Below are 10,267 nucleotides of genomic sequence, written 5' to 3' on the forward strand. Positions count from 1 at the left end.
AGTGATTTAGCTCGTCTAGTAGGCTCGTGTCACTGGGCAGCTCACAGCTGTGCTTCCCTTTGTAGTCTGTAATAGTTTGCAAGCCCTGCCACATAAGACGAGCGTTGGAGCCGGTGTAGTATGATTCAATCTTAGCCCTGTATTGACGCTTTGCCTGTTTGATGGTTCGTCGCAGGGCATAGCAGGATTTCTTGTAAGCTTCCGGGTTCGTGTCCCACACCTTGAAAGCGGCATCTCTACCCTTTAGCTCAGTGCGAGTGTTGCCTGTAATCCATGGCTTCTGGTTGGGGTATGTACGTTCAGTCACTGTGGGGACGACGTCCTCGATGCACTTATTGATAAAGCCAGTGACTGATGTGGTGTACTCCTCAATGCCATCGGAAGAATCTCGGAACATGTTCCAGTCTGTGATAGCAAAACAGTCCTGTTGTTTAGCATCTGCTTCATCTGACCACATTTTTATAGACCGAGTCACTGGTGCTTCCTGCTTTAATTTTTGCTTGTAAGCAGGAATCAGGAGGGTAGAGTTGTGGTTGGATTTACCAAATGGAGGGAGAGCTTTGTACGCGTCTCTGTGTGTGGAGTACAGGTGATCTAGAATTTTTTTCCCTCTGGTCGCACATTTAACATGTTGATAGAAATTTGGTAGACTTGATATAAGTTTCCCTACATTAAAGTCTCCGGCCACCAGGAGCGCCGCTTCTGGGTGAGTGGTTTCCTGATTGCTTATTTCCTTATACAGCTGACTGAGTGCGGTCTTAGTACCAGCATTTTTCTGTAGTGGTAAATAAACAGCCACGAAAAGTATAGCTGAAAACTCTCTAGGCAAGTAGTGTGGCCTGCAATTTATCACAATATACTCTACTTCAAGCGCGCAAAATCTAGAGACTTCCTTAGATTTCGTGCACCAGTTGTTGTTTACAAATATGCACAGACCACCCCCCCTCATCTTACCGGAGTGTGCTGTTCTATCTTGCCGGTGCAGCGTATATCCCGCTAGCTGATTAGCCATGTCGTCATTCAGCCACGATTCTGTGAATCATAGGATATTACAGTTTTTGATTTCCCGTTGGTAGGATATTCGTGATCGTACCTCGTCTATTTTATTGTCCAATGATTGCACGTTGGCGAGTAGTATTGATGTTAACGGCAGCTTTCCCAGTCGCCTTCTCCGGGTCCTGACCAGGCATCCGGCTCTTTGTCCTCTGTACCTGCGTCGCTTCCTCTTGCATATAACGGGGATGCCGGTCCTGTGGGGTGTTTGGAGAATTTCTTGTGTGTCGTCTTCGTTGTGGAAAACATTTTTTGTCTAATCTGAGGTGAGTGATCGCTGTTCTGATATCCAGAAGCTCTTTTTTTTGCCAAAAGATACGCTTGCAGAAACATTATGTACAAAATAAGTTACAAATAATGCGAAATAAAACACATAGTCGCACGATTTGTTGGGCGACCATAAAACTGCTGCCATTTCTTCCGGCGCCATTTTAACAACAGTCTCTCTTTTCTCGCCCTCCTGGTTTTGACCCTTGCCTGTCCTGACTCCGAGCCCGCCTGCCTGCCCCTGAGCCTGCCTGTCGACCTGTACCTTTGCCCCCCTCTGGATTACCGACCTCTGTCTTACCCTGAGCTTGCCTGCCGTCCGGTACCGTTGCTCCTCCTTTGGTTTGCTGACCTGTGTCTGCCTTGACCTGTCTATCGCCTGCCCCTGTTGAAATATTAAACTATTGTTTATTCGATGTGGTCTGCATCTGGGCTTTACCTTCATACCTGATACAAACAGCAAAATTACACTAATAAAATTATAAAACATCTCATGCCACAATAGGGACTGTGAAATGACAAACAAACACACACTATCTACACATACATTGTTATTTTCTTGTATTGTTTGTACATCGTTGCATTTTACATTTCTGTGACTGTTCTTGTCTATCAGTGTATCATTGTTTTGTTACTTATCGTGTTTTATGTTTTTGTGTGTACCCCAGGAAGAATAGCTGCTGCTTCAGCAACAGCTATCCAAAAATGTAATAACATAAGAGGGCCAACCCAGACAGGAAGACCACGTCAGTGACTCAACCCACTCAAGTGACGCACCCCTCCCAGGGACGGCATGGAAGAACACCAGTAAGCCAGTCACTCAGCCCCTGTAATAGGGTTAGAGGCAGAGAATCCCAGTGGAGAGAGGGGAACCGGCCAGGCAGAGACAGCAAGGGTGGTTCGTTGCTCCAGAGCCTTTCCGTTCACCTTCATACTCCTGGGCCAGACTACACTCAATCATAGGACCTACTGAAGAGATGAGTCTTCAGTAAAGACTTAAAGGTCAAGACCGAGTCTGCGTCTCTCACATGGGTAGGCAGACCATTCCATAAAAATTGAGCTCTATAGGAGAAAGCCCTGCCTCCAGCTGTTTCCTTAGAAATTCTAGGGACAATTAGGAGGCCTGCGTCTTGTGACCGTAGCGTACGTGTAGGTATGTACGGCAGGACCAAATCGGAAAGATAGGTAGGAGCAAGCCCATGTAATGCTATGTAGGTTAGCAGTAAAACCTTGAAATCAGCCCTTACCTTAACAGGAAGCCAGCGTAGGGAGGCTAGCACTGGAGTAATATGATCAAATGTTTTGGTTCTAGTCAGGATTCTAGCAGCCGTATTTAGCACTAACTGAAGTATATTTAGTGCTTTATCCAGGTAGCCGGAAAGTAGAGCATTGCAGTAGTCCAACCTAGAAGTAACAAAGGCATGGATTAATTTTTCTGCGTCATTTTTGGACAGAAAGTGTAAGATTTTTGCAATGTTACGTAGATGGAAAAAAGCTGTCCTTGAAACAGTCTTGATATGTTCTTCAAAAGAGAGATCAGGGTCCAGAGTAACGCCGAGGTCCTTCACAGTTTTATTTGAGATGACTGTACAACCATCAAGATTAATTGTCAGATTCAACAGAAGATCTCTTTGTTTCTTGGGACCTAGAACAAGCATCTCTGTTTTGTCCGAGTTTAAAAGTAGAAAGTTTGCAGCCATCCACTTCCTTATGTCTGAAACACAGGCTTCTAGCGAGGGCAATTTTGGGGTTTCACCATGTTTCATTGAAATGTACAGCTGTGTGTCATCCGCATAGCAGTGAAATGTAACTTTATGTTTTGGAATGACATCCCCAAGAGGTAAAATATATAGTGAAAACAATAGTGGTCCTAAAACGGAACCTTGAGGAACACCAACATTTACAGTTGATTTGTCAGAGGACAAACCATTCACAGAGACAAACTGCTATCTTTCCGACAGATAAGATCTTAACCAGGCCAGAACCGTGTAGACCAATTTGGGTACACTCTCTCCAAAAGAATGTGGTGATCGATGGTATTAAAAGCAGCACTAAGATCTAGGAGCACGAGGACAGATGCAGAGCCTCGGTCTGACGTCATTAAAAGGTAATTTACCACCTTCACAAGTGCAGTCTCAGTGCTATGATGGGGTCTAAAACCAGACTGAAGCGTTTCGTATACATTGTTTGTCTTTAGGAAGGCAGTGAGTTGCTGCACAACAGCTTTTTCTAAAATTTTTGAGAGGAATGGAAGATTCGATATAGGCCGATAGTTTTTTATATTTTCTGGGTCAAGATTTGGCTTTTTCAAGAGAGGCTTTATTACTGCCACTTTTAGTGAGTTTGGTACACATCCGGTGGATAGAGAGACGTTTATTATGTTCAACATAAGAGGGCCAAGTACAGGAAGCAGCTCTTTCAGTAGTTTAGTTGGAATAGGGTCCAGTATGCAGCTTGAAGGTTTAGAGGCCATGATTATTTTCATCATTGTGTCAAGAGATATAGTACTAAAACACTTTCGTGTCTCCCTTGACCCTAAGTCCTGGCAGAGTTGTGCAGACTCAGGACAACGGAGCTTTGGAGGAATACGCAGATTTAAAGTGGAGTCCATAATTTTCTTTCTAATGATCATGATATTTTCCTCAAAGAAGTTCATGAATTTATTACTGCTGAAGTGAAAGCCATCCTCTCTTGGGGAATGCTGCTTTTTAGTTAGCTTTGCGACAGTATCAAAAATACATTTTGGATTGTTCTTATTTTCCTCAATTAAGTTGGAAAAATAGGATGATCGAGCAGCACTGAGGATTCTTCCTTACTGCACGGTACTGTCTTTCCAAGCTAGTCGGAAGACTTCCAGTTTGGTGTGGCTCCATTTCCGTTCCAATTTTCTGGAAGCTTGCTTCAGAGCTCGTGTATTTTCTGTATACCAGGGAGCTAGTTTCTTATGACAAATGGATACAAATTATTTAAGGAAGCCTTTTCCAACTAAAATCACATTTCATAACACTTCAACACGTGATGAAGAAAGAAAATCGTAATATACAGTGTTACAAGAACACAGCACATGAATAGGATGGGATCATTTTAATTATTCAGAATTGTGTTCTGTGTCCTAATTGACCATTAAAAAAAATACTCATATATATATTCAACCAGGCAAGTCAGTTAAGAAAACAAATTCTTGGCCTAGGAACAGTGGGTTAATTGTGTTCTGTGTCCTAATTGACCATTAAAAAAAGATATACTCATATATATTCAACCAGGCAAGTCAGTTAAGAAAACAGATTTTTGGCCTAGGAACAGTGTTCCTGTTCCTTGTTCAAGGGCAGAACAACAGATTTATACCTGGGGGATTTGATCTAGCAACCTTTTGGTTACGAGCCCAATGCTCTAACCACTAGGCTACCTGCTGTGTACATTAGACTGATAAAACCCTGATTGACCACATTAAACTGAAAAAAACCCCTGCAATATCACAGCTATCCCCTGCTGGTGCAGAGGTTAATGATCTGGTTGATGATTGCAGGTTCAGTTCCACATGCACTTTGACCATTTTTCTTTTGAAAAAAAAAGAACTACTGGAAATTGAGTTGTAAATGTAATCTACTAAAAGAGAGGATGTCTTTACTTCGTCCATATTTATAAATCCAGTCAGAAATGCAGAATTTATACTAACTGTGAAATTGACTGTTCAACTTTTTAAAACACACCCGATATAATCCCTACTTTGAGACGCTTGATATGGTCCTCCCCTGTCTAATTTTTCATGATCTGAAAAGCAAAAGTGATCCTAGATCAGCATTCATAGTCTTGGATACTTTGGAAATATGGGCCCAGAAGTATGCAGCACATAAAGAGGATGGTTGAAGTGATGGTGAATAACCCAGTTACCAGTCTTTCCGTGGGTTAGTTAAGAAGGATATATACAGTAAAAAGAAGATGAAAGAGAGCTCCCCGGGTGGCTTAGAGGATAAAATACCTGGCTTGGGAACTAAACATTACAGGTTCAAACCCCATGTACAGATTGTCGACATATAAAGTGTAAAAAATATGGATGTGTTTGTATGATGAAATGCTGTTCAAATGTCCTATAATTGAAATGCCATGTTTCTGTATATCACCTACAATGCAAATTGATGTTCATTCTGGAGAGGAATGTAATGGGGACTTATTGTAAGGAGCATAGCTGGATGGTTTTGGGAACATATCTTTTGTGATGTCCCCACAATGTTCTCACCAGACTGTTCCCACAACCTAATGAAACATTCTGGGAACCTTTAAAGAACAGATTAAATATCTTCTAGGAACATTCTTGCAACATCAGGCAAATGTTTAATACAAACAATTTATAATCATCAGCACGACTGGGTAGTTTTTGTGCTATGAGAATATTTGCCGTGCCCGTGACCTAACCAATGTTCTGGGAACTTTCACAGAACCAATTTTGGTTTGCTGGGTTGTCTCCCTTGGAGACAAAGATTATCACAGTCATCACACAGGCCGAGGGGGAGACAGGGGAGAGAGAGGTGAGGGAGGTGTGCACAGCAGGCATATCTGCTCAGGATCGGTATGAGAGGCATTCTGCTCACTCATTGGCTCAGTTGGATGTTGCAACTGCAGCATCTACTGGTTCTTATCTCCCTCAGGCAGACTGTGCTGGCTGATATGCATCTCGTACAATTGGTCAGAAATAAAAGACACTGCAGAAAAATAACATGATGAATCAAAAAACATAAGCAAACTTCTCTGTGGTTTATGCACACGGTTGATCATTTGCTTATACATTGTGGGTGTGACATCTCACTGTAAAAAAGTTCAGATGTGTTTACAAAAATGTGATCCTGTACTGTCTTGTGCATGTACTGTATGTATGTGTGTGTGTTCAGTTGTATGTACTATACGGTTGTAAGAGTAGGTTTGTCTGTATGGGTTTAGAGCATAAGATGTCATCATTCCATCACCACCATCGCAATAACAACAGATAAGGCCCGCTCCTTAATCAGTGTGGTGTTACATCTTGTCCATCAGCTGATGTGGCACACGCTGCTCCTGTCTCTGGGTATGGGTGTCTATCAGGACTATATCTGTAGTGATAGGAGGAGAGTCAGGAAGAGAGAGACTGACCACAGAACATGTCATAGCAGACAGTACTGAAAGTTCTAAAGCCACAGAATGTCAAGATCCCTTTACCCACACTGAGATTACAGTCAGCCGTGTAGTAAGAATAGTCAGATATAATACACACATGCACACACACCAACACACACTCACACAATTATTGCATTTACTATTGTGATTAAAACATGTCTGTACTGTCATCGTCTGCTGGAGAAAGAGTGAAAAACAAAAGAGGGAAATGTATAAAAAAAAATGATGTAAATGGCTTCATTCAGTTATTGTTACAACTAACTAAGGGAGGGTTCAGAGTATGATGGCTGTTCAGACAGATCAAATCATTTTGAAGAAAAAGAGTTTCATTTAGTCTTTTTGAAACTCTTTAAAGGGAAAGAAGTCATTCATGAAATGAGAGCTTCTCCATACAAAGTCTCTCCTGAAGGTGAAGAAATATTATTTTACTACACCCCTTTGGCCAATAGAAAGCTTGCTGGACAAGAGTACAGCCACCCCAGCCAGGGTCACTTGCTAGAAGCCTTTGCTCCAGGCATGGCCTCAGGGGTCACTCTGGCTACAGTGGAGTGTGTAGAGACAGTAGAGTGTAGGGAGGAGCATGGTTTCAAAGCGCAAATGGAAAGAGAGAGAGAAAAGCAGAGCGAGACAAAGAATCGAGTGGAAAGAGAGCTTTCTGATTAGTTTCCTTGGCAGGGAGACAAAACCGTAAGGAATGCAGGCATGAGGGGAAAGAGGAGTGATCAAGAGCTTGAAAAAGAGAGAAAAAATGAAAAGATGGAAGAGAGGAGGAGTGAGGACTGCTGAATGAGCCAGGATGGACGGTTTTCTCTTGATTCATTTCCATTCCATCCAACCCGCTTTCCCTCTTTCTTTCCAGCCATTCTTCTCTCTCTCTCCTTACAGCTTCCTGTCTCTGTTCACTCTTCTCCTCAGACAGAAACATATTTTCCCTCCATCCCGTGTGAGGAGAGGTGGAGTGGTCTGATTGCTGCTGGAATCACTCCAAGAGCAGAGAAGAGGGCAGAACAACTTGTCATTGTATCTGCTGTATGTGGTGGCAGAGGTGAGGATGGAGGTTGAGAGCCTGGTGTGTCATGGTCTTGTGCATGCTTGTACATTGTACAAGTGAGAGAAGTCTGAAGGCAATCAATTCATATTTGCGTAGAAAAATGTATTGTATCGAGCCAGATTGTTTACATGGACACATTACAAAGTACATGCATGCACGGTAATATCAGAGGGAATGTATACATAATTGATATTGAGCACTAGTATGCACACTGACATGCACACAGGGCAGCTGCAACCCCTGTCCAGTCCATTTCACAGTAGCTCCTCACAACCCTGTGCCCAAGGCCTGGGGCAAGTCATCGCTCCAGCATTGAGTAAACTTTGCCACCTCTGCCTCACACTCATACACACAAACACACGCTCTGTTGAACGCGTGATTAATGGACGGAGAGCATTGGAGATGACAGCATCCCGAAAGGCTGTGTGATAGCCTCTGTTCCCCCCTTCTTTAATCTCTCTCTCTCTGGCCTCCCTCCCTCCCTCCCTCCCTCCCTCTCTCTCTCATTTTGTTATCACATTGCGGCTCTTCAGCAATAAAATCAAAAAGTATCAAGACCTATCATTAGTAGATACTCACCTACAATATAAGCATGACTAGGTGGTTCCCACATCACAATAACAGGAAATAACAATGACAAATATCCTGGTCACTCGGACCAAAGGTTACAGTTAAGTTCACCACAGTTACCATGTCCAAAACTGTGTCCAAAGGAACCAAGGTTCATTTTACAGTTCTAGCCATTGCAATGTTCTTCTGGATGCACGTTAGACCACATTAGACCCTCTAATCATGTTAACCCCTGTGTATGTACATCACTAGAGAAGTGATGTGGGTCTGCTGTGTTCTGTTGTGTTGCACAACACTGGTCCTGGTCATGAGTCATTATTAATATGATAATATATATTAGTTGTTTGAGTGGAGTTTGTCTGCAAAATTTACCCATCATGTGACACGAATCAGCCAGTGTCCCCCCTCACCCCACCTTCCCATTTACTCGTGCCCGTCTTTCCCCCTCTGACCCCCGTCCCGCTGGCGCCTACACGGTTAGTTAGGGGTTGCCACAGGGCATCATGTGAGCAGGGAGACATTTTCCAAACACAACAGAGAGAGAGAGAGAGAGAGAGAGAGAGAGAGAGAGAGAGAGAGAGAAGCACAAACATTTAATGTGACGGAACCAATGTGAGCACCATCATGCGCACATACACACATATCAATCTGACGTTCTAACTTCATCCATTGAGAGGCTATGTTCTTTCATCTGGGGTGACTCTGAGGGCCAATGAGATCTCCAACAATACTATCCATTATACTGGCAGCATCAGGGGTCTATCAGTCTGTCTGCAAGTCAAAGAGCTGGGCAGACACACACCTCAGGGCTAAATGTCAGCACAACTTTGGAGAACAACACTACATACAGAGAAGCCCTTTGAATTCAACACGCCAAATTTGTGTTTGTTGGTTTTTAGGGAAATACTTTGGTGGGTTTATGTTGGTCTTATGGTTGCTTAGCATGTACCGCCTGTTGCATGGACAGCCAGGCCTATGGGGAGACTCCTTAGTGACGTATAGATCTGAGATCATAGTGTCTGGGACTTCCACAGGAAATATCTCCCAAGGCTTTAATAACGTGAATGCATGCAAGGCACACTTTGGCATTTTTCATCTCTCCTCTCCTATATACCTATTATCCATCCCCCTCTCTCCTCCTTTCCTCTCCCTTCCTCCTCCGGCAGACCTCAAATGTCTGAAACCCTAGACGCGGCTGGTTCTGTCCTTTCTACGAAATGTAGGAAGCCATTAGCAACATCAAATCATTACCTCAGGAGAGGGAAAGAGGGGACACGGAGAGAGAGAGGGGACATAGAGAGAGAGAGAGAGAGAGAGAGAGAAGGAGAGCGAGGGAGAGCGAGGGAGAGCAAGGAGACAGAGAGAGAGAACAGAAACTAGGATTGGGAGATGGGCGAGAGAGAGCGAAATATCAGGTGTCCTCGGTTTTCAGTCAATCCATTACAGTAATGTGCAGGGGCCCATTTAACTAATGCAGAATAGCACATTGATACCCATAATAAACAGCATTACGCACTAAATGAGTGTCCAAGACACACACGCACACTCCTCCCCCTTCTCTGACCAAACCTGTTGAACATGGAGATTAGGTATCCATCCACATTCATTTACCTCTACGTTTATCAGTACATGATAGCAATATCATGTCAAGGACACTCATGCTCTAAAACAGACAAAATAATAATTCATCTCACAAAATTACCAATTTTCAAATATAGACAAACTGAAGCCATTACACCCTCAGGCAGTCTTGTACAAAGCCAACAAAGCGCAATGCAGAATGAAAACATAACTGTTCTTTCTCTATACCCCATTCTTTCTCCTTCTCTCTCCTTCCCTCCTTCTATATCCCTCTCTCTCTTGTTACAGCACTGTCACCCCAACACTAATCCAGTTCAAATGTAAACAGGCTTAGGTCTTCATTCCACACTTAAACCGTATCAAATGTATCAAAGCCGGGGCTCAGTTGCGTCCCTGGCTACAGCAGGGTCAGACTGGGGCCACACGGGGCCACACACCCAAATCAATTAGCCTGAGAGCCAGTTAGTCTGTCCCACCAATACTGGGTGTGTATGAAAGAGAGCGAAAGAGATAGAAAGGGGGGGGGGGAGTGCATATGTGCGTGTGAGACTGTGTGTGTCTAGGATCAGGATTTGTAATGCTGTGTGAATTCATGTG

This window comes from Salmo trutta, chromosome 14 (assembly GCF_901001165.1).
Source record: "Salmo trutta chromosome 14, fSalTru1.1, whole genome shotgun sequence".
Classification (NCBI taxonomy): Eukaryota; Metazoa; Chordata; class Actinopteri; order Salmoniformes; family Salmonidae; genus Salmo; species Salmo trutta.